Source organism: Macaca mulatta, chromosome 19 (assembly GCF_049350105.2).
Source record: "Macaca mulatta isolate MMU2019108-1 chromosome 19, T2T-MMU8v2.0, whole genome shotgun sequence".
Taxonomy (NCBI): Eukaryota; Metazoa; Chordata; class Mammalia; order Primates; family Cercopithecidae; genus Macaca; species Macaca mulatta.
The window spans coordinates 915,642-936,416 of record NC_133424.1 but is presented as its reverse complement, the minus strand read 5'-3'; the positions used below and the strand labels follow the sequence as shown (position 1 = coordinate 936,416).

Here is a 20,775-nt window from a genome sequence, read left to right as displayed (position 1 = left end):
AGATGCAGCCTGGTTGCCCCACCCTAGGGGCCAAGATGGGGGAGACCTGCCCTTGGCGGACGGGAAGGAAGGAAGGAAGGTGACCCAGACACTGCAGAACTCTAGCTGAACGTCAGGGAGTTGGCTCCATGCGGATGTCAGACAAGTTCCTGGCCAGGAAAGTCACACTGAAGCTTCCCAGGGCCAAGGAGCTCAGGTATCCCAGGACGCAGACTACGAGGGTGTATCTGGGCTCAGAATGTGAGCCTCTGGCAGTGGATGGGGGAGAGGTTGCCAGCCTGACCCCGCAGACAGAGTCACTTGGATCACGAGCGAACGGGAAAGACCCAGGTGCCCCGACACCAGCCAGCACCTCAGTCTCCTCCCAGGTGCAATGGCCTTGAAGACCAGGACCACAGTGAGGACTGAGGCAAGTCTCTGGACGCAGCTACAGTGCACACGACTCGTGTGGTTTGCTGGGGAGCAGGTGGCCGTGCCGGGACAGCCAGTGAAGAGGAAGGAGCAGAGGAAGCTCGGCGTGAGGGAGACGACGTAGCTGAGTCCAGCTGTCGGCCTTGACTTGGCCCGGGGGAGTCTCAATGCTTCAGAAAGACCGCCGGCACCACACCTGTGAGAGCAGAGAAGGAAAGAGCTGTGCTGACCAGAGGGCCCTCAAAGGCCAGAAGGGCCCAGCTATGGGAGCCAGTGGCCCCTTGCTGTTTGGGTGCTGCCCAGCTGGACCCCGCATGCACTGGTCTGCATCTGATGAGAAAAGCCGGGACGCAGTGTGTCAGGCACAGGACTTCTCACAGAGTCCCAGCACCAGGAGAGCAGACACGCTGGGAGTCAGGACACATTTCTCCACCCACACGGAGCTATGGGGAAGCTCACGTGCCTAATTTTAGGTTTATACTGCCCACACCCTTATGGTTTTATGGAAGAAATAGTATTTTCTCTCATTGTACAAGGAGGGTGTTTTTTTTCTGTTGTTTCTCACAGGAAACTCAGATTCTTAGCCATGTAAATATCATTTTCCATGGCGATGTCCTCGTCGCCCAGCATTCCTCCTACCTTCTGAGGTTAATTGGTTTTTGAAAAGCTCCTGAGTATTTGATGAGAGGCAGAAATTATTTGAGCTTGTGAGCTACAATACGTGATTGTGGTTTTGTAGGAAATCATACGTACTTTGTTTTTTAGAGATGGGGTCTCATTCTGTTGCCAAGACTGGAGTGCAGTGGTGCAGTTACTGCTCACTGCAGCCTCGACCTCCCAGGCTCAAGCGATCCTCCTGCCTCAGCCTCCTGAGTAGCTGCGACTACAGGCGCCCACCACACCCACTTTCATGGTTACTTTTTTTTTTTTTTTTTTTTTTTTTGAGACGGAGTCTCGCTCTGTTGCCCAGGCTGGAGTGCAGTGGCCGGATCTCAGCTCACTGCAAGCTCCGCCTCCCGGGTTCATGCCATTCTCCTGCCTCAGCCTCCCGAGTAGCTGGGACTACAGGCACCTGCCACCTCGCCCGGCTAGTTTTTTGTATTTTTTAGTAGAGACGGGGTTTCACTGTGTTAGCCAGGATGGTCTCGATCTCCTGACCTCGTGATCCACCCGTCTCGGCCTCCCAAAGTGCTGGGATTATAGGCTTGAGCCACCGCGCCTGGCCTGGTTACTTTTTTTATAGGTGCCTACTGAAGTATTTAGGAGTGAAATTTTGTGATGTCTGCAACTTATAATATTTCATAATACAAACACATGAAGCAAACATGGCAAACTATTAGTGGCTGTTAAGTCTGTGTGCTGTGCATGTGGGTATCATGATGCTACTCTTTGAAAAATTTTATCTTAAGTCACAAAAGGAAAACTCTGCCTGAGAAAACAGTCCTAAGTTCAAAATGTCATTACCTTTACTTTTAGTGGGACAATATTTATTTATTTTTGAGAAGGGGTCTTGCTCTGTCACCCAGCCTGGATGGCACGATCCCAGCTCACTGCAACCTCCACCTCCCGGGTTCAAGCGATTCTCCTGCCTCAGCCTCCTGAGTAGCTGGGAGTACAGGTGCCCGCCACCACGCCTGACTAGTTTTTGTATTTTTAGTGGAGACGGGGTTTCACCATGTTGGCCAGGCTGGTCTCGAACTCCTGATCCTAGGTGATCCACCCGCCTCGGCCTCCCAAAGTGCTGGGACTATAGACGTGAGCCACCGTGCCCGGCCACATTATTTATTTATTTATATTTATTTATTTTTTTTGAGACGGAGTCTCGTTCTGTCGCCCAGGTTGGAGTGCAGTGGTACGATCTTGGCTCACTGCAAGCTCCGCCCCCCGGGTTCACGCCATTCTCCTGCCTCAGCCTCCCGAGTAGCTGGGACTACAGGCGCTGCCACCTCGCCCGGCTAATTTTTTTGTATTTTTAGTAGAGACGGGGTTTCACTGTGTTAGCCAGGATGGTCTCGATCTCCTGACCTCGTGATCCACCTGCCTTGGCCTCCCAGAGTGCTGGGACTATAGACGTGAGCCACCGCGCCCGGCCACATTATTTAAACTTTTAACGTTAGTTATTAGAACTTGATACAGGAAGGCAGTGTTTCCTCGACTTCACACGGCAGTGGTGTGGCCTGCAGCCTTCTGGACCGCGTTGGTGATGGGGATTTGGGGTCTGTGAGCCCCCAGGCGTGGTTCGGCAGTGCAGTCTGGGCGTTTCCCAGAGGCTTGTTGAGCCCCAAGCCTGGTTGTCTGCCCCCAGTGCTCTCAGGTGCTGACCGCCTCCTACAACAGGAAGAGGCACATCGTCCTGCAGTGTAGGGAATCTGTTCTTCCGCCCGCCGCCTATTTTCAGGAGCTGGACAGCTCCCAGGTCTCATCCTTCGCCTGTTGACTTCTCATTTCTGAGACATAACGAGCTGCAGCATTTTGTTATCCTCATTTTGAACAGTTGTGATTTGTTAGATCTAAGCCTAGTTTTGTTTGTTTTAACTTTGAATCACTGTTTTGTAAGCAAGCAGCCTAGTTTAGACGTTTTAATGGCATTGCAAGGATAGGAAATCCCCGGGAAGAATTAGCAGACGAGGCCAAGTGTGTGGTGAGGGCATTGCACAGCAGGTGGAAGCTTAGGTTACTGGGAATTATTCGGTTCCAGCAATGGGATTTATGAATGAATTCGCCCAGTGAATGAATGGATGATGACTGAGTGAAGAAGACTTAGCTGTGATTCCATGGCCCTCGCCTGGGGTCAGGGCAGGGTGGGTGTGGACGGGAGGGTGTCACGGCAGGTGTTCACCCGTCTGGAAACCCCCCACGTGGACAAGCAGTGCAGCTTCCCTGCAGGGGTTTCCTGAGTCCGGGGCCACACCGCAGGCTGCACCTCAGGGAGTCCACAACATAACATGAGAGACTTTTGTCCTAACTTTGAGCAGTATGTACAGCAGTTGAGATATCTAATAGAAAAGGAATAATATGCATTTGGAGGGGTGGGTGTTTCTCTTTTTTGAGACAGGGTCTGGCTCTGGTGCAATCACTGCTCACTGCAGCCTCGACCTCCCAGGCTCAAGCGACCCCCGGCCTGACTCCCGAGTAGCTGGAAGTACCGATGCATGCCACCAAGCCTGGCTAATTTTTATATTTTTTAATAGAGACTGGGGTTCTGCCATGTTGCCCAGGTTGGTCTCGAATTCCTGGTCTCAAGCAGTCCTCCTGCCAGCCACCCAGAGTGCTAGAATTACAAGTGTGAGCCACTGCACCTGCCAGTAGTATGGTTTTTCTAAAGACAAAATGGTTTTCGAATGATGAATCGATGGAACAGCAGCTAAATGAAATGAAACTCTGTGTTAGGAAGGAAACGCCACATGCAGTGCTTACCGAGAGGCAGATGGCGCAACTGGTCTTAGGGGCTCACGTGGAATCGATAGTATGCTGCTAAATTCTCCAGCTCTATTTCAGATTAAAAGACTTACATTTTGTAATCAATTAATTAATTGATAAAACATCCTAGTCCACCTCCTGACCTGATCTATTATAAATATTTGAAAGCACCTTCCTCTAGACGTTGGACGATGAGTTGAAAATCCTAGGCAGTGGCTGGGCGCGGTGGCTCAAGCCTGTAATCCCAGCACTTTGGGAGGCCGAGACGGGCGGATCACGAGGTCAGGAGATTGAGACCATCCTGGCTAACACGGTGAAACCCTGTCTCTACTAAAAAATACAAAAAAACTAGCCGGGTGAGGTGGCGGGCGCCTGTAGTCCCAGCTACTCAGGAGGCTGAGGCAGGAGAATGGCGTGAACCCGGGAGGCGGAGCTTGCAGTGAGCTGAGATCCGGCCACAGCACTGCAGCCTGGGTGACAGAGTGAGACTCCGCCTCAAAAAAAAAAAAAAAAAAAAAAAAGAAAATCCTAGACAGTTATGCAGGTGGTTTATGATATGTGTGGACCTTGAAACGCAGGGAGGTCGTGACGTCTTATGTCGGAGCTTAGAGCAAGCACCTGTCCAACGTTAAAGCCCCCCCATCAATCCAGTGGCTCCCTGTCACCTTCTGCTGTGTGGCGAATTCCGGACCCCATGGAGACTGAGACAGAAACTGCCACCTTCAGGAACTTTGGTCCCCCCGAAAAGTCCTCACAGTTCACAATGTCGCGTCCTGCCCGGGGTTTTGTTCTTCGAGGAGACGTGCTCCCAGCAGAACTGTTAGCCTGGCTGCCGCTCAGGTGGGAGTGCAGCAGACAGAGACGCATTGTCACGTAAGGGAACATGAATTCAAACAACGAAACAGCGGTTTGGAATATTTTAGCTGCTGGCTGTATGGAAAATCACGTGCATCCCCAACTTTCAACTCTAAAAAGACAAGTATTTATACTGAGGAACACAGAACTCTGTGACTATGGTAAAAGGTAATACGTGAGAACTTGGCAAAATTTTACACATGAAAATGCTCATACACGTATTCACATACAAATATTGACACGGTTAATGGAAATGCCAGCCACACTTTGGAGCCTGAGATCAGGAGGCCCTCATGGCACCCTGTGAATGTGAGAACTCAGCTTCAGTCCCAGCTCCTGCAGACAGGGCTGGGTCACAAGCCTGGTCACAGCCTCTGCACCTCATATTCTTTGTCTGAATTGGGAGGCAGAGGTATTCTTCCCAAGGCGGTCCAGGCTTCAGTGAGGTGAGTTAAGCAGATCTGTCAGCAGAATGGCTTGGACACGGAGAGGCTCCATAACTGTCTTCTTTCCAGAGTCACTCACGATTGTGAGACTGGAAAGTCGCCCATGTGGGAAAGGAGGAGCCCTGAGGGCCCCTGTGCAGGGAGAAGGTGACCTGGAGCCCTGTCCTCCTCTGGAGCAAACGTCTCACATCTACTAGTTGAAACGGAGGCCTTGATCCACGAGGAGACATGCAGATGCACCTTTAACCCCAGAGAAGGACACCAGTGCCTGTCACCCGGGCTTTTGTGGGCCTCGTAAGGATGATATCATTGCAATTACTAAGGCCAGTGAATTATAGATTCTGAGGACAAGAGGCAGCGTTGAAGTGGGGTCATCCGGAAGGGTTACCTGTGGGAAGAGATGCAGCCCCCGTATCCCAGATATATTCTCATGAGAAGCGTCTCGTGGAAGGGGTTGGCCGTGGCATGTCTTGGATAATCGCAGGGTTTACCGACTAGAAACTGTTAGAACAAGAAATTCCACGTCTCTGAGGTGAAAAAGCAAACGTCCCATGGAGAGTGTCCAGAAAGAGATCTTGGCCAGACACAGTGGCTCACGCCGGTAATCACAACACTTTGGGAGGCCGAGGCAGGTGGATCACCTGAGGTCAGGAGTTCAAGACCAGCCTGGCCAACATGGTGAAACCCCATCTCTACTAAAAACACAAAAATTAGCAGGGCGTGGTGCCAGGCGCCTGTAATTCCAGCTACTCAGGAAGCTGAGGCAGGAGAATTGCTAGAACCCGGGAGGCAGAGGTTGCAGTGAGCCGAGATCGCGCCACTGCACTCCAGCCTGGAGCGAGACTCCGTCTCAAAAAAAGCAAGAAGTCCTCCTGGGTATGGTGGCTCATGGCTGTAAACCCAGCGCTTTGGGAGCCTGCGGCAAGAGGATCGCTTAGCCCAGGAGTTTGGGGCTGCAGTGGTGCACTCCAGCCTGGGTGACACAGTGAGACTCTGTCTCAACAAGATAAACAAAGTCTTTCCAGTGGATATGAAATCAGCAGTGTCTCCACTGGAGTTTGAAGTTTGCCATATCGATTGACTCCTGCTTCCAGAAAATAGTTCTCTATAGCATGAAATACTGTTAGACAGCATTTTACACACAGGAGAACCTCCTTCAAAATTGGAGTCTATGCTGTCAAATCCTGCTGATGCTTATCAGCTCAGTTTACGTAATATTCCTTTTTTTTTTTTTTTTTTTTGAGACAGGGTCTTGCTCTGTTGTTCATGCTGGAGTGCAGTGGTGTGATCATAGCTCACTGCAGCCTTGACCTCCTGGGCTCAAGCCATCCTCCTGGCTCAGGTTCTCAAGTAGCTGGGACCACCAGTGCAAGCCACCACACCCAGCTAATCTAAAAAAATTTTCTGTAGAAACAGGGTCTCCCTATGTTGCCCAGGTTGGTTTTGAACTCCTGGGCTCAAGCGATCCTCCTACTTCGGTCTCCCAAAGTGCTGAGATTACAGGCGTGAGCCACCGCACCTGGCCAGGTTATGTAATAATCTAAATCCTTTGTTGTTATTTCAACAATGTTCACAGCTTCTTCACCAGGAGAGAATATTTCGTCTCAAGAAACTACTTTGCTCATCCATAAGAAACACACCCTCATCTGTTCCATTTTATCATGAGATTGTAGCAATTTACTCACGTCTTCAGCCTCCATTTCTTATTCTCTTGCTATTTCCACTACATCTGTGGCTCCTCCCTTCACTGAAGTCTTGAATCTTCCAAAGTCATTCCTGAGGGTTGGAGTCCACTTACTTTAAACTCCTGTTAATGTTGAGGTTCTTGACCTCCTCACATGAATGAATCATAAACGTTCTTAGTGGCATCGAGAAGGTGCGTCCCTTTCTAGGTTTTCAATTTGCTTTGCCCGGATCCACCAGGGGAGTCCCTATCTGTAGCAGCTGTAGCCTTACAAGATACAAGATGTATTTCTTGGCCAGGTGTGGTGGCTCATGCCTGGAATCCCAACACTTTGGGAGGCGGAAGCGGGTGGATCACCTGAGGTCAGGAGTTTGACACCAGCCTGGCCATGGTCTCACCATCGTCTGAACATGGTGAAATCCTGTCTCTACTAAAAATACAAAAACTAGCCGGGCGTGGCGGCGGGTGCCTGGAGTCCCAGCTACTCGTGAGGCTGAAACAGGAGAGAATCACCTGAACCCAGGAGGCGGAGGTTGCAGTGAGCCGAGATCGTGCCACCGCACTCCAGCCTGGGCAAGAGAGTGAGACCATGTCTCAAAACAAACAAAGGAACAAACAAAAAGATGTATTTCTTAAATGATAAGCCTTGAAAGTTGAAATTCCTCCTTGATCCATGGGGCTGCCGACTGGATGTTGTGTTAGCATCAAAACACCGTTCGTCTGCTTGCACGTCCCCATCAGGGCTCTCGGGTGGCCAGGTGCACTGTCCATGAGCCTCAATATTTGGAGAGGAATCTTTTTTTGAGCAACAGGTCTCAACAGTCAGATTAAAATATTCCATAAACTAGACATTAAACAGATGTGCTGTCACCCAGGCTTGTTGTTCTATTTACGGAACACAGACACAGTAGATTTTGCATAATTCTGAAGGGCCCTGGGTCAGAGTGGTAAACGAGCACTGGCTCTGAGTCCCTTTAGCCCCTAAGGAGGGCGTCAACCTGTTCTCTAGAGCTTTCAAGCCAGGCACTGACTTCTCTTCCCCGGCTTTGAAAGTCCTAGTTGGCATCTTCTTCCAGTAGAAGGCTGGTTTGTCTGTGTTGAAAATATGTTGTTTAGGCCGGGCGCGGTGGCTCACGCCTGTACTCCAAGCACTTTGGGAGGCTGAGGTAGGTGGATCACGAGGTCAGGAGTTTGAGACCAGCCTGACCAATATGGTGAAACCCCGACTCTACTAAAAATACAAAAATTAGCTGGTGTGGTGGCGTGCACCTGTAGTCCCAGCTACTTGGGAGGCTGAGGCAGGAGAATCGCTTGAACTCGGGAGGTGGAGGTTGCAGTGAGCTGAGATCCCGCCACCACACTCCAGCCTGGGCGACAGAGCAACACTCTGTCTCAAAGAAAAAAAAAAGAAAGAATATCTGTTGTTTAGTGTAGCCACTTTCACCAACCATCTTAGCTGGATCTGGATAACTTTCTTGCAGTGTCTACATCAGAACTTGCTGCTTCACATTTTCTTTTTTTTGAGATGGAGTCTGGCTCTGTCGCCCAGGCTGGAGTGCAGTGGCGCGATCTCAGCTCACTGCACACCCAGCACAGGGTCATGCTTGAGTAGGGAGTTAATTCCACTTCCTTAACGGCTGAGTGTCCACTACGATTATTTGGGATTTTTCTGCACAGGAGATTTCTGTCACCCACTTTTGTTTACCTGTGCAATCATTTACTTATGCCCGTGTGGACACCTGGATAGTTATTTCAAGTTTTGGTTGCAATTCAGTACTGCTGGATTTTGTTGCTTTATTCACTCCCATTTGTGTCACTGGGAGCTCTTTCTTGTTGGCTCTAGATTTTCTTTGTCATAATCCGTGTGTGTGTGTGCATGTGTGCATGTGTATGTATGTGTGTCTGTCTGTGGTGAGTGTGTGTGTATGTGTGTGTGTGGGGTGAGTGTGTGTGTGCATGTGTGTATGTGTATGGATGTGTGTCTGTGTGTGGTGTGTGTGTATGTGTGGGGGGTGAGTGTGTGTGTATGTGTGTGTGTGCATGTGGGGTGTGTATATGTATGTATATGTGTGTATGTGTGTGGGGTGTGTGTGTGCCACTTACGTAAGTCACTGCTCCTTTCCAGATGGAGGTACAGTGGTTTAAGAATTGTTTTTGTTTTTGTTTTGAGACGTAGTTTGCTCTGCAGCCAGGCTGGAGTGCAGGGGCACAATCTTGGCTCACTGCAACCTCCACCTCCTGGGTTCAAGTGATTCTCCTGCCTCAGCCTTCCGAGTGGCTGAGATTACAGACATGCGCCACTATGCCCGGCTAATTTTTGTATTTTTAGTAGAGATGGGATTTCACCATGTTGGTCGGGATTGTCTTGATCTTGACCTCATGATCCACCCTCCTCAGCCTCCTGAAGTGCTGGGATTGCGGGTGTGAGCCACACGCCCGGCCCTCAAGAGTTGTGAATGACCCTGCGGGAAAGAACTTTGTAAAATAAAGAGAATGCTTTATGCATTGCTCCTTTGTCTTTAGTCTACAGATTCCACTGATTTCCAAAGAGACCTTTCAGGTCAGTACGTCTTGCCCTGCAGGGATTTTGTTTTAATCTGTTGTGATACAGTTAGATTCTTGGTCACATTCTGTGTTCCATCCAGGGAGATTCCCACATACTAAATAATGAAATTCCACTTGCATACATTATGATTTACTCTTTGGGCTTTAAAATTCTATGACTTTTGACAAGTGGACAGGGGCAGGTATCCATAGTTAAAGTATCACATGGAGTACTTCAAATCCCCACCGCCATGAACCCCACCTCACCACTGATCAGTTTGCTATCTCTGTTGTTTTGCCTTTCCAGCATGTCATGTAAGTGGGGCATACAGCCTCTGCATCCTGGCTCTCTCGTCAAGCAGTGAGCCTGTGAGGTCCATCCAGGTGGCGTGGGGGATAGGTCATGCCTTTCGTTTGCTGAATAGTATTCCATTGCACTGCATACTTCGGTTTAGTTATGCATTCAGCTACTGAAGGATGTTATGATTCCTTTAATTTTTGGCTATTATGAACAGTACTTCTATACATGTGTGTGCTGGTTTTTGCTTGGACATGATTTTTCAAGGCAGCTGTCTAAATACCTAAGAGGGAGATTGTTGGATCATATGGTGAGGCTTGTTTGGTTTTTGAAAAAACTGCTGAAGTGACTGTACCCTTATACCTTCCACCAGCAATCGATGAGACCTCCTATTGCAATTGCTACTGTTCTTTAGATTTTAGCCATTTTAATAGATGTGCAGTACTATCTCATGTAATCTGCCTTCCCCTCATGACAAGTTTCTTGAGTGTTAATTAATTAATTAATTTGGATGCTTATTTGGCATCTGTGCATCTTCTCTGGTGAGGCGTCTTTTCAGATCTTCACATATTTTCAATTGGGTAGTTCATCTAATTCTTGTTGAGTTTTAGTGTTTTTAAAAAATATTTTGCAGACAAGTCCTTTTTCGGATGTGTTTCCCAAATATTTTCTTTTTTTTTTTTTTTTCTTGAGGCAGGGTCTCACTCCATCACTGAGCCTGCAGAGCAGTGGCATGATCTCAGCTCACTGCAACCTCCGCCTCCCAGGTTCAAGCTATTCTCCCCCCTCAGCCTCCCGAGTAGCTGGGATTACAGGCGTGCACCACCACGCCCAGCTAATTTTGTATTTTTAGTAGAGACGGGGTTTCTCCATGTTGGTCAGGCTGGTCTCAAACTCCTGACCTCAGGTGATCTGCCCACCTCGGCCTCCCAAAGTGCTGGGATTACAGGCATGAGCCACCATGCCCGGCCCATGTTTTTTAGTTTTTAAAATCTCCATCCGTTCCCATCAAGGCACGGGATGGTGGCCTCGATGTCAGCTGCCGTTTCCAAAATCACGGCCTGGAGTCGTCCGAACGCCGATTTCCAGAGATTCCCCAGGACTGCCGCGAGGGGCGCCACCCTCAGTTTATAAATCCAGGAAATACTAGTTCCCTGAAACCAAAGTTCATGTTTGAGATAATTAGGAAAGAAAAATAAAATCTCAGTGCTGAAGGAAAGGCAAATGGCACAGTTGATTATTGAAATTTCAGAAGAAGGCCGGGTGCAGTGGCTCACGCCTGTAATCCCAGCACTTTGGGAGGCCGAGGTGGGTGGATCACCTGAGGTCAGGAGTTAGAGACCCGCCTAGACAAGATGGTGAAACCCTGTCACTACTAAAAATACAAAAAGTAGCTGGGTGTGGTGGCACATGTCTGTAGTCCCAGGTACTCGGGAGGCTGAGGCAGGAGAATTGCCTGACCCCGGGAGGTGGAGGTTGCATTGAGTACCACTGCACTCCAGCCTGGGGGACAGAGTGAGACTCTGTTTCAAAAGCAATTTCAGATTCATTTACTGGACAGACTATTACCTTGCTATATTCTCTAGCCCTGTGTTAGCAGTTGCAAGGTATTTTAGGTTTCAACACTTATATAGTCAATCGGTATAGTTAACTGTCCAAAAGTCCCGTCCACATCGTGGCAACCTATATAAGATTTGCAAACCTCTTCATCTATACAATGGAAAATTGGTAAAGTAAGTATAGCTATTTAAGAAGATGAATTATAAATTTTTAAGTATTGAAATGAGTGAGGGAATGTAATTATGTCACAGCTGTGATACAGAACTTGGGGCTCCCTCTGTTGCCTCCTGCTGGATGGCAAATTCTTGACCTGTGGAGACTGAAGGATAAACTGTCACCTTCATCAGAAACTCTAGTCCAGCAGGAAAGTCCTCATTTCAGAACATACCATCTCCTCCTAGGCATTTTCTTTTTCTTTTTTTTTGAGACAGAGTCTTGCTCTGTCCCCCAGGCTGGAGTGAAATGGCCTGATACTGGCTCTCTGCAACCTTTGCCTTCTGGGTTCAAGCAATTCTCCTGCCTTAGCGTCCTTGAGTAGCTGAGATTACAGGTGTGCCCTGCCATGGTGGCTAATTTTTAAATTTTTATTGTGACAGAGTTTTGCTCTTGTTGCCAAAGCTAGAGTGTAATGGTGCAATCTCAGCTCACTGCAACCTCAGCCTCATGTGTTCAATCGATTCTCCTGCCTCAGCCCCCCGAGTAGCTGTGATTACAGGCATGAGCCACCACGCCCAGCTAATTTTGGATGTTTAGTAGAGACAGTGTTTCTCCATGTTGGTCAAGCTGGTCTCAAACTTACGACCTCGGGTGATCTGCCCGCCTAGGCCTCCCAAAGTGCTGGGATTACAGGCATGAACCTCTGTGCCCAGCATTAATTTTTGTATTCTTAGTACAGACAAGCTTTTGCTATGTTGGCCAGAGTGGTCTTGAACTACTGACCTCAAGTGGTCTGTCAGCCTCAGCCTCCCAAAGTGCTGGGATTACAGGTGTGAGCCACCATATCAGGGATTTTATTTTATTTATATTTTTATTTAATTTTTGAGAAAAGGTTATGCACTGTCACCCAGGCTGGAGTGCAGTGGTACCATCTCAGTTTACTGCAGCCTCCACATTCTGGTCTCAAGCAGTCCTCTGGCCTCAGCCTCCCTAGTATCTGGGACTACAGGTGTGTGCCACCATGCTTGGCTAATTTTTGTATTCTCAGAGGAGACGGGGTTTTGCTATGTCAACCTGGTTAGGGCTAGGGTCAGGGTCAGGGTCATGGTCAGGGTTCGGGTCGGGGTTCGGATTCGGGTTAGGGTTTGGGTTAGGGTTCGGGTTCGGGTTTGGGTTCAGGTTAGGGTTCAGGTTAGGGTTGGGGTTACGGGTTAGGGTTTGGGTTCGGGTTCGGGTTGAGGTTGGGGTTCAGGTTTGGGTTGGGGTTGAGTTTGGGTTGGGGTTGGGGTCAGGGTTCGGGTTGGGGTCAGGGTTAGGGTTAGGGTCCGGGTCAGGGTCCGGGTCAGGGTCTGGGTCAGGGTCAGGATCCGGGTCAAGGTCAGGGTCATGGTCAAGGGTCAAGGGTCAGGGTCAGGGGTCAGGGTCCGGGTCCGGGTCCGGGTTCGGGTTTGGGTTCGGGTTAGGGTTTAGGGTTAGAGTTGGGGTTAGGGTTTAGGGTCAGGGTTGGGGTTGGGGTTGGAGTTAGGATTGGGTTAGGGTTAAGTTTGGGTTGGGGTTGGGGTTAGGGTTAGGGTTAACAAATTTCTTGACTTGTCGACCTTTGTTATTAACTGAGCGGGAATTAGGAGAGGAGCCTGGTCCTCTCCACACACCCCAGCAGGTACACCGCCCATGTGCCTGTGGAGAACAGCAGTTCCTGAAGGGCCGACAGGTGCGGACCAAGTAGCTGTGAAATTTCTTCTGAAGAAAACGCACTAGGAGGACGCGAGTGAGCTCAGTGGAGGAGGGGCGCTACCCCAGGGGACGTCCACATACATGGACTTGTGAACCCGGAATATCTGAGATGGTCTCAGTCAATTTAGAAAGTTTATTTTGCCAAGGTTGAGGATGCACGCCCGTGACACAGCCTCAGGAGGTCTTGACGACATGTGCCCAAGGTGGTTGGGACACAGCTTGGTTTTATACATGTTAGGGAGACAGGAGACATCAGTATATGTAAGATGAACGTTGGTTTCGTCGGGAAAGGCGGGACAAGTCGAAGCAGGGAGGGGGCTTCCAGGTCACAGGTAGGTGAGAGACAAACTTGTATTCTTTTGGGTTTCTGCGTAGAAAGAATATCAGATATGCACTTATCTCAGTGAGTAGAGGGGTGACTTTGAATAGAAGGGGAGGGGAGGCAGGTTTGCCCTAAGCAGTTCCCAGCTTTTTTCCCTTTAGATTAGTGATTTTTGGGCCCTCAGATTCATTTTCCTTTCACAGGCTAAGCAGCTTTAGGAACTGAAAGGTTCATGAGGCTGTAAGGAAGAGTCGAGTTTCTCCAGGTGAGCCTGGGCCACAACAGCACGCAGGACCTGGGCGCCCACGAGGAGCTCCTGGGAGGGTTCGGGAAAGGGAGCCGTGAACCCTGACTATCTGAGATGGTTTCAGGTGATTTAGAAAGTTCATTTTGCCGAGGTTGAGGATGTGCACCCGTGACAGCCTCAGGAGATCCTGACGACAAGTGCCCAAGGTGGTCAGGGCACAGCTTGGTTTAAGGGAGACATGAGACATCAGTCAGTACATGTCAGAAGTACCTTGCTTCCATCCAGAAAGGTGGGGACAACTGGAAGCAGGGAGGGGGCTTCCAAGGTCACAGGTAGGTGAGAGACAAATGTTGCGTTGTTTTGAGTTTCTGGTTAGTCTCTCCAAAGGAGGCGATCGGATGTGCACCTATCTTAGTGAGGAGATAGGTGATTTGGAGTAGAATGGGAGGCAGGTTTGCCTTGAGCCGTTCCCAGCTTGACTTTTCCCTTTAGCTTAGCAATCTTGGGGCCCCAAGATTTTCTTTTCACAGAGCCTATGACTAGATTTGCATGTTTAGATCCTGTGAGGAGGCGGCTACACACATGCAGAAGTCATGCTGGTGGCCTGGACTCCGAAGGGAGAGAAGTGGATTTGAGAGACATTTAGGAGGTAGGATTGCTGGGGCCTTGGTGATAGCTTGGATGTGGAGGGCGGAGCAGGAGGGGTGTCAAGCAGATATTGCTGTTAGATTACCACCTGGGATATTAGGGAGAGTGAGTGGGTTGTTTTTTCTTTGTTAGGCAGAACTTGGTTTTGTGGTGCAGTGGGGCACCTCAAACCAAAGGCCTGACTTCCTCCTACAGGCCAGACCCCACATGGCCGTTCCTGTGACTGCCAGGCCACTTTGAGGCTGAGAGAGGTGGTTTTGTCTGGCCTCTGCCCTGCACGTGTTTACGAATGACTTCTCTGTGTTGGCAGATTTGGGGGTCCACCAGATAGGATCCTGTGAAGAGACCTCAAAGGTCTTTAGTCCAATTTATAAAACATCATTTTGTTCATTACATCATTTCCACAATCAAAGATGAATAAAATATACAGAGGTTTATTTAGTGAATAAGGTTGATGGTGCACCTGTGCTAGGCAGTGTTTTAGTTCGTTGAGACACCAAGGGGTTGAGACAATCCTTTACCTTGGAGTTTTGTGTCTGTAAGTCCTGCTGTTGAGAGCTGTGTGTGTTAAAATGTCTGATTCAGGCAGGTGAGATCTGGGCCATCTGTAAGGTTAGGTGAGAGGAGGTTGGTGTCCAGCAAGTATCCAGTGCCCCATCAACTTCCCAGTTCTTGTCCACCAATCTTCCAGTTCTAGGACTGATGCGGAGGCCCTCAGAGCGACTTCAGAGGAGAAGTAGTGTGCTCTGTGGCTGTCTGTTTTGGGGTGTAAATTGTAAATCCTCTGCAAACAAGAAGTTGGAAACAAGTAGCGTTTCAGCTTGAGTTTCTTGTAAATGGCTTGCAGTCGTATGAACCAGAGCATGTAATACCACAGGGCAACACGAGGGTCCCTCTATCACCATTTCTCCCAGTGGCCTAGGTGGGGATTGAAACAGAATAATGTGTGCAGCCTCATTGTGTGAAAGTCCAGTACTTTGTGCTTGGAGTGTCATCAGGGAAGGGCCCCTGACTTTGAAGGCTGCTGCGTCTCGCTCTGTGATAGGAGGCACAACGTGGCCTTGGTCTTACGAAGACCTTGGGTGCCACAGCTCACTTCAGCCCTGATCAGCCTGACGCAGGCGCTGGGTCCTGGTTCTGGAGGTGAGAATACACCCTGGGCTTCCACTGCATGGCTGCCCTGTGAGCATTCAGGTGCTTGTTTGGGGACTGATACGGAGTCCTGTGCCAGATGCAGTGGTGCACACCTGGGAACCAAGCGTCCCTGCTTCTACTGGAGAATCTGGACAGATGTAAAAGGTAAGAAAGGCTGGGGGTAGGGGTTAGGGTTAAGGTTAGGCTTGGGGCTGGGGTTGGGATTGTGGTTAGGGTTAGGGTTAGGGTTGGGGTTGTGTTTAGGGTTATGATTAGGGTTTAGTGTTAGGGATTAGGGTTTTAGCGTTAGCGTTTTAGGGTTATGGTTAGGGGTTAGGGTTGGGGTTATGGTAAGGTGTTAAAGGTTAGGGTTAAGGTTTAGGGTTAGGGTTGGGGTTAAGGGTAAGGATTACAGCTTTTAGGGTTAGGGTGCTTGGCAAAATGGGTCCACCCTCTCCTGGGTAACCCTGGCTCTAGGCCCTCTTTTATGTCTTGGCCTGCCCCACCAGTCCCCTGGAGCCCTCTGCTGACCTAACCACGCTGTATGTTCTTACTTATAAGTGGGACATAAGCTATGATGATGATTCCAAGGCCTAAGAATGATAAGTGGGCTTTGGGGACTTAGGGGGAAAGGTGAGAGGGAGGTGAGGGATAAAACCCTACACATTGGGTACATTGTACTCTGCTTGGGCTATGGGTGGACCAAAATCTCAGAAACCATCAATAAAGAACTTTAGCATTTAACCAAAACCACCTGTTCCCCAAAACTATTGAAATAAAATAAAATAAAATAAAATAATAGCAACAGATATCTTATTCCTTTGGTAGACCACATGGCCTAGCTCAAGAATTGAGTAAATACTTGTAAAATATAAGAATAGATGGAACAAGTGGGTAAGCACAGCTCATGCAGAGATGTCCAGCCATTTCAGAAGTGTTAAGGTTCCAAGCAGTGTTCCCTGCGCAGGCCCTGGGGTACTGCATTTTTGGGGAGGCGCTGCCATCTCAAGCCTCCTTGTTTGTGGCTCATGTTCTAACCCTCACACAGCACATGCTTATCTTTAAAAGCATCAAGGTGAAATAAACCACATGTTAATCAAGGTAGAATAAGTGGGCAATTAGAGAACCCACATAATTTAGTTGTATAATAGTAAGCTTCTGCTGCATATTTAAAGAAAAATAGACAAGATAATCTTTTTTATAAAAAGTGCAAATTATTCAACTGTTTCTGAATACTCACTGCTAAAACTCCACACTGAAGCACTGCCCAGAATGGTGGCCCGTGAAGCATTCTCAGTCTAGGACACGTTATTCCTCTTCTGTAAAAACTGCACCACTTTCAGAAAGACTCTTAGGCAAAGACACATAAAATTATCTCATTATTAGATTCGTGATCTGTTAGAGGTTTCCTATCGCTGAGGTCATCTGAGCCAGTAGTTTTCAAAATGAGCTGATGGCTTCATATCCTAAAATGTTGCATTTAAATTCTAGTTAAAAATAGTTTACTGTATTTTTCCATTCTAAGACAGATTTTTTTTTTATGCTTTACTTTTTCTGGAATTAGCCTGCATCTTCCAATTGATCCACTGCATTAAATATGATGAGATCTCTTCTGTTATTCTAAAAAATTATCAATAGTTTTGTGATGAATATTGATTTAACAGCATCTCAGAATTTAAAACATCCAGGTTACAATCATTAACTCTTCTACAATATTTACATACAAGAAGGTCATATTTCTTTCTTTTTATAAGTCAAATTATACCTAGCAGAAACTCACATGTGTGAAGATATGGAAGATTCCCATTCACGGAGGTTCCTCGTCATATTCTGTGCCAGACACTGGAGGCTGGGATGGTGGCACTTCATGCTCCTCACCTTCCTGTCTCACTACTTGTCCTGTGACTGCCAACTGCTGGCCCTTTACTCTGAAGGGGGTGAGAGGACCACTGCCCCTGGCACTGGGGAGGGGATGCTCCTCACAGCACGGGAAGTGCCAGGAAGGCAGCCGTCACATGCCGGAACCTTGGCCACACCAACCACATCTGGGGAATTGCACGTGACTAGGGCCTAGCCCATTAGGAATGCTTCTCTTCTGGAAATATCTCCCCGGTATCTTCATTTTGTTTTCCCATTGGCTAGTCCAGCTTAACCCTTAGATGATTCTAGATCTCCCCTGAAAATACCTAGGTGACAGTTATCCAGGCAAATTCTCTTTTCCTCCTTTAAAACCATAAAGGCCATATGCATGTGTGTGTGTGTGTGTGTGTGTGTGTGTGTTACAGAGAGGCCTAATCTGCAAAAGCACAGCTTGGCCTTCAGGAAATAGATGGGAAAAGGGAAAAGGGCTGCTTTATTATTTCCTTGTGCCTTCAAAGCACACACAAAGAAAATATCAGTTAGTACTTTCTCTAGTAATTCCATCTGTAACATTGAGCATTTAAAAGTTGTTGTAATACATTTAAATACCTTGCCCATATAAGCGCATTATAAAATGTAGCATTAAGGAAACAATTAAGTGTCCCAACTTAACCTGTCTTCTTGTAAGCCATGAAATTAATTTCTCCCACTATCTCTATGAATTTGTTTACCATTTGTGCAAATATACCACTGAATAGAGATAGTAGACAATTTTTATTTTGACAGCAATCCACTAGTAAAATTACACACAAAAAGTCTGCTATAACCTATGTGCATTGGCAGATGCAATTAAATGTGAGCCAAGGCCCATTTGTTCATGCATGTGTTTTTATGATTTTGTTCCTTTTTTGACTTATATTTATAATACAGAATGTGAGAAGAGTTAGCTCTTTGTAGTTATTTAGCTGGAAGACATAGAAAACTGTTCTAGAACCTTTAAAAAGCAGTTGCAGGAATTTTTTTAAAGTCCCTGAAATTACAAGTCAAGATATTATTTTAAATTATTATTCTTTGAAACTCCTTTTATGTATACATCAAGATTTATCAATAACATATAGACAAAGTAGGAAAGTATGGTTACCATATTTTATAATGGCACCTCATGTTGCTTATTTCTTCTATAATTAAGTCATAAATTGAGCTCACAAAAATGTTTGTATTAATAAAATGATTATCATTGGTAATGTTGGAGTTTTTCTTGTACATTTTTATGTAACAACAAAAAAAGTTTTTACTATTAAAAATGGTTTAAAAAAAATTGGAGCAAGCCTAACCTTCATTTTATAAATACAATAACCTGAGGCTCATCAGGGCTGGTGACTCTCACAGGCGCACACCCGGCATTGCTGGATATCGGCTCAGGATCCAGAATGAATTTGAACAATTCATGCTAAATTAATAAATGCACTTTAAAATAGGCCCATATTAATCTCAAAGTAACTAAACCTGTGGAATTTGTAAAAGAAGGTGTTTATGAATGAGGACATGGCCTTTCGACATTAGTTCTGATTCTCCCCTTTCTAAAAGAATCTACAGTCTCTATTTTCCCATTATGAGATTTCAGAGGAGAGCCTGGTGGCACTTACAGCAGACATCACAGATGTCTGAGTGTTTCGGTTGAGGACGGTAAAGGCTTTGTTTGTTTCATAAAACCTTTGTTTTCCAGGGAAGAAAACACAGGTTGAGTCTAAAGTCAATCCTCCCCCTGAAATATTTTAATGACGCTGAAAAAGGTTGTTGTGTTTCGCAGGTGCAAGCGGAGCTGTGCAGTCCTGACTTCTGAGTGGAGCTAGAGGAGAATGATGTTAACGTGTTTGCACTCCTTGCTCAATTTTTAAATATAAATATACGTAAGCACTGCTTTTTAATGAGAATAAAATAGTTTAACAATGTTTACGCACCTATTTTAGTTATTACATTCTCTAAGCTATTTTTATCCTCACAACCATGGAAGCACTCCACCGTCTCCGTTTCAGAAAGCAGACAGTAACTGAACAAAACTGTCCACTTTTAAAAAACATGATTTATTTCATTATGAAAGTTCATAGTTGATGTAATTAATACCTTTTTGTGGTCTTAATTCAATGGGTGTGGGCATCTGCACGCTGTCATGGGTCCACCGTTGTGGTGAAATCGCACACAGTGGTCTCACTGCCCTAAGCAGCCAGGGCTCTCTGCCTATCCATCCTTTCCTCTCCCCAACCCCTGTCAACCATTGATTGTTTTACTATCTTTGTAATTTTCCCTTTTCCAAAATGTCATGTAATTGGAATCATACAGTATGTAGCCTTTTTGGCTTCTTTCACTTAGTGGTATGCATTTTGGGTCCCTGTGTGCCTTTTCGTGATTAGATAGCTCATTTATTTTCTCACTGAATGATATTCCATTGTCTGTAGGTACCAGAATTTATTTATCCATTCACCTACTGAAGGACATGTTGGTTGCCTCCAGTTTCTGGTAATCCCGAGTAAAGCTCTGAACATTTGTGTGCAAGTTTCTGTGTCGACATAACTCTTGAAGGAATGACAAGGAAAGGTGTATTTGCCTGATCCCAGGAATCCATATAAACATCCATGATAACCCCACCTTTTTTTTTTTTGAATGTATGATTTGGATGAAACAAGAGAAAGAGACTGACTGTTGCTGAGTCCCTGCTGCAGTCCTGACACAGCTGGAGACACCCTGCTCTCCTGCTCTCCTTATTTTGTTGATGCTTATGAGGACCATGTTGTATGAGGAAGACGGTTCCCATCCAACTCTGCTCCTGGTGTGTCACGTGCCGGCCTTGTCAACACACACGAGAACCTGACAGGGTGAGTGTTATAACCCCATCTGTAGAAAAGGAAACGTCTCTAAAATCTTTAGCATCTTGCCCGAGTTCGGACACTTAGCAGAGGCCTGAGTTTAGATGCAGCCCCGTCTTGCTCTTTGACAGCCTCAACACCACATGCCTTGGGTGACCTACGCAGTGAGTCACTGACAGCCCTCGTGGTTGGCCTGTGGCACAGCACGGAGTGAAATGGCCCACTGACCTTTTCAGACATCCAGGCAATTTGTGATAGAGCATATGCGGTCACTCCCAGTTAGTTCTGTTGTTCAATTTAATAGAATACCTAATTCTATGTTTATTATGAATAAAGGGCGATTTCTTGTGGGTTTTTTTTTTTTTTTTTGAGACGGAGTCTTGCTCTGTTGCCCAGGCTGGAGTGCAGTGGCGCAATCTCGCTTACGGCAAGCTCCACCTCCCGGGTTCACGCCATTCTCCTGCCTCAGCCTCCTGAGCAGGTGGGAATACAGGCGCCTGCCACCATGCCCGGCTTTTTTGTATTTTTAGTAGAGATGGGTTTCACCATGTTAGCCAAGATGGTCTCGATCTCCTGACATCATGATCTGCCC

At 47.2% G+C, this 20,775-nt stretch overlaps 1 long non-coding RNA gene and 1 pseudogene across 1 annotated transcript; one reads left to right on the top strand and one right to left on the bottom strand.

Moving 5' to 3' along the window:
• Window positions 60–644, bottom strand: VN2R207P (vomeronasal 2 receptor 207 pseudogene; annotated as a pseudogene).
• LOC114674015 (uncharacterized) lies at window positions 12,952–16,720 on the top strand. The gene is made up of 2 exons (XR_003724943.2): window positions 12,952–14,326; window positions 15,437–16,720. It is a non-coding gene; the product is annotated as an uncharacterized LOC114674015 (long non-coding RNA).
• Window positions 16,721–20,775: the final 4,055 nt, after the last annotated feature.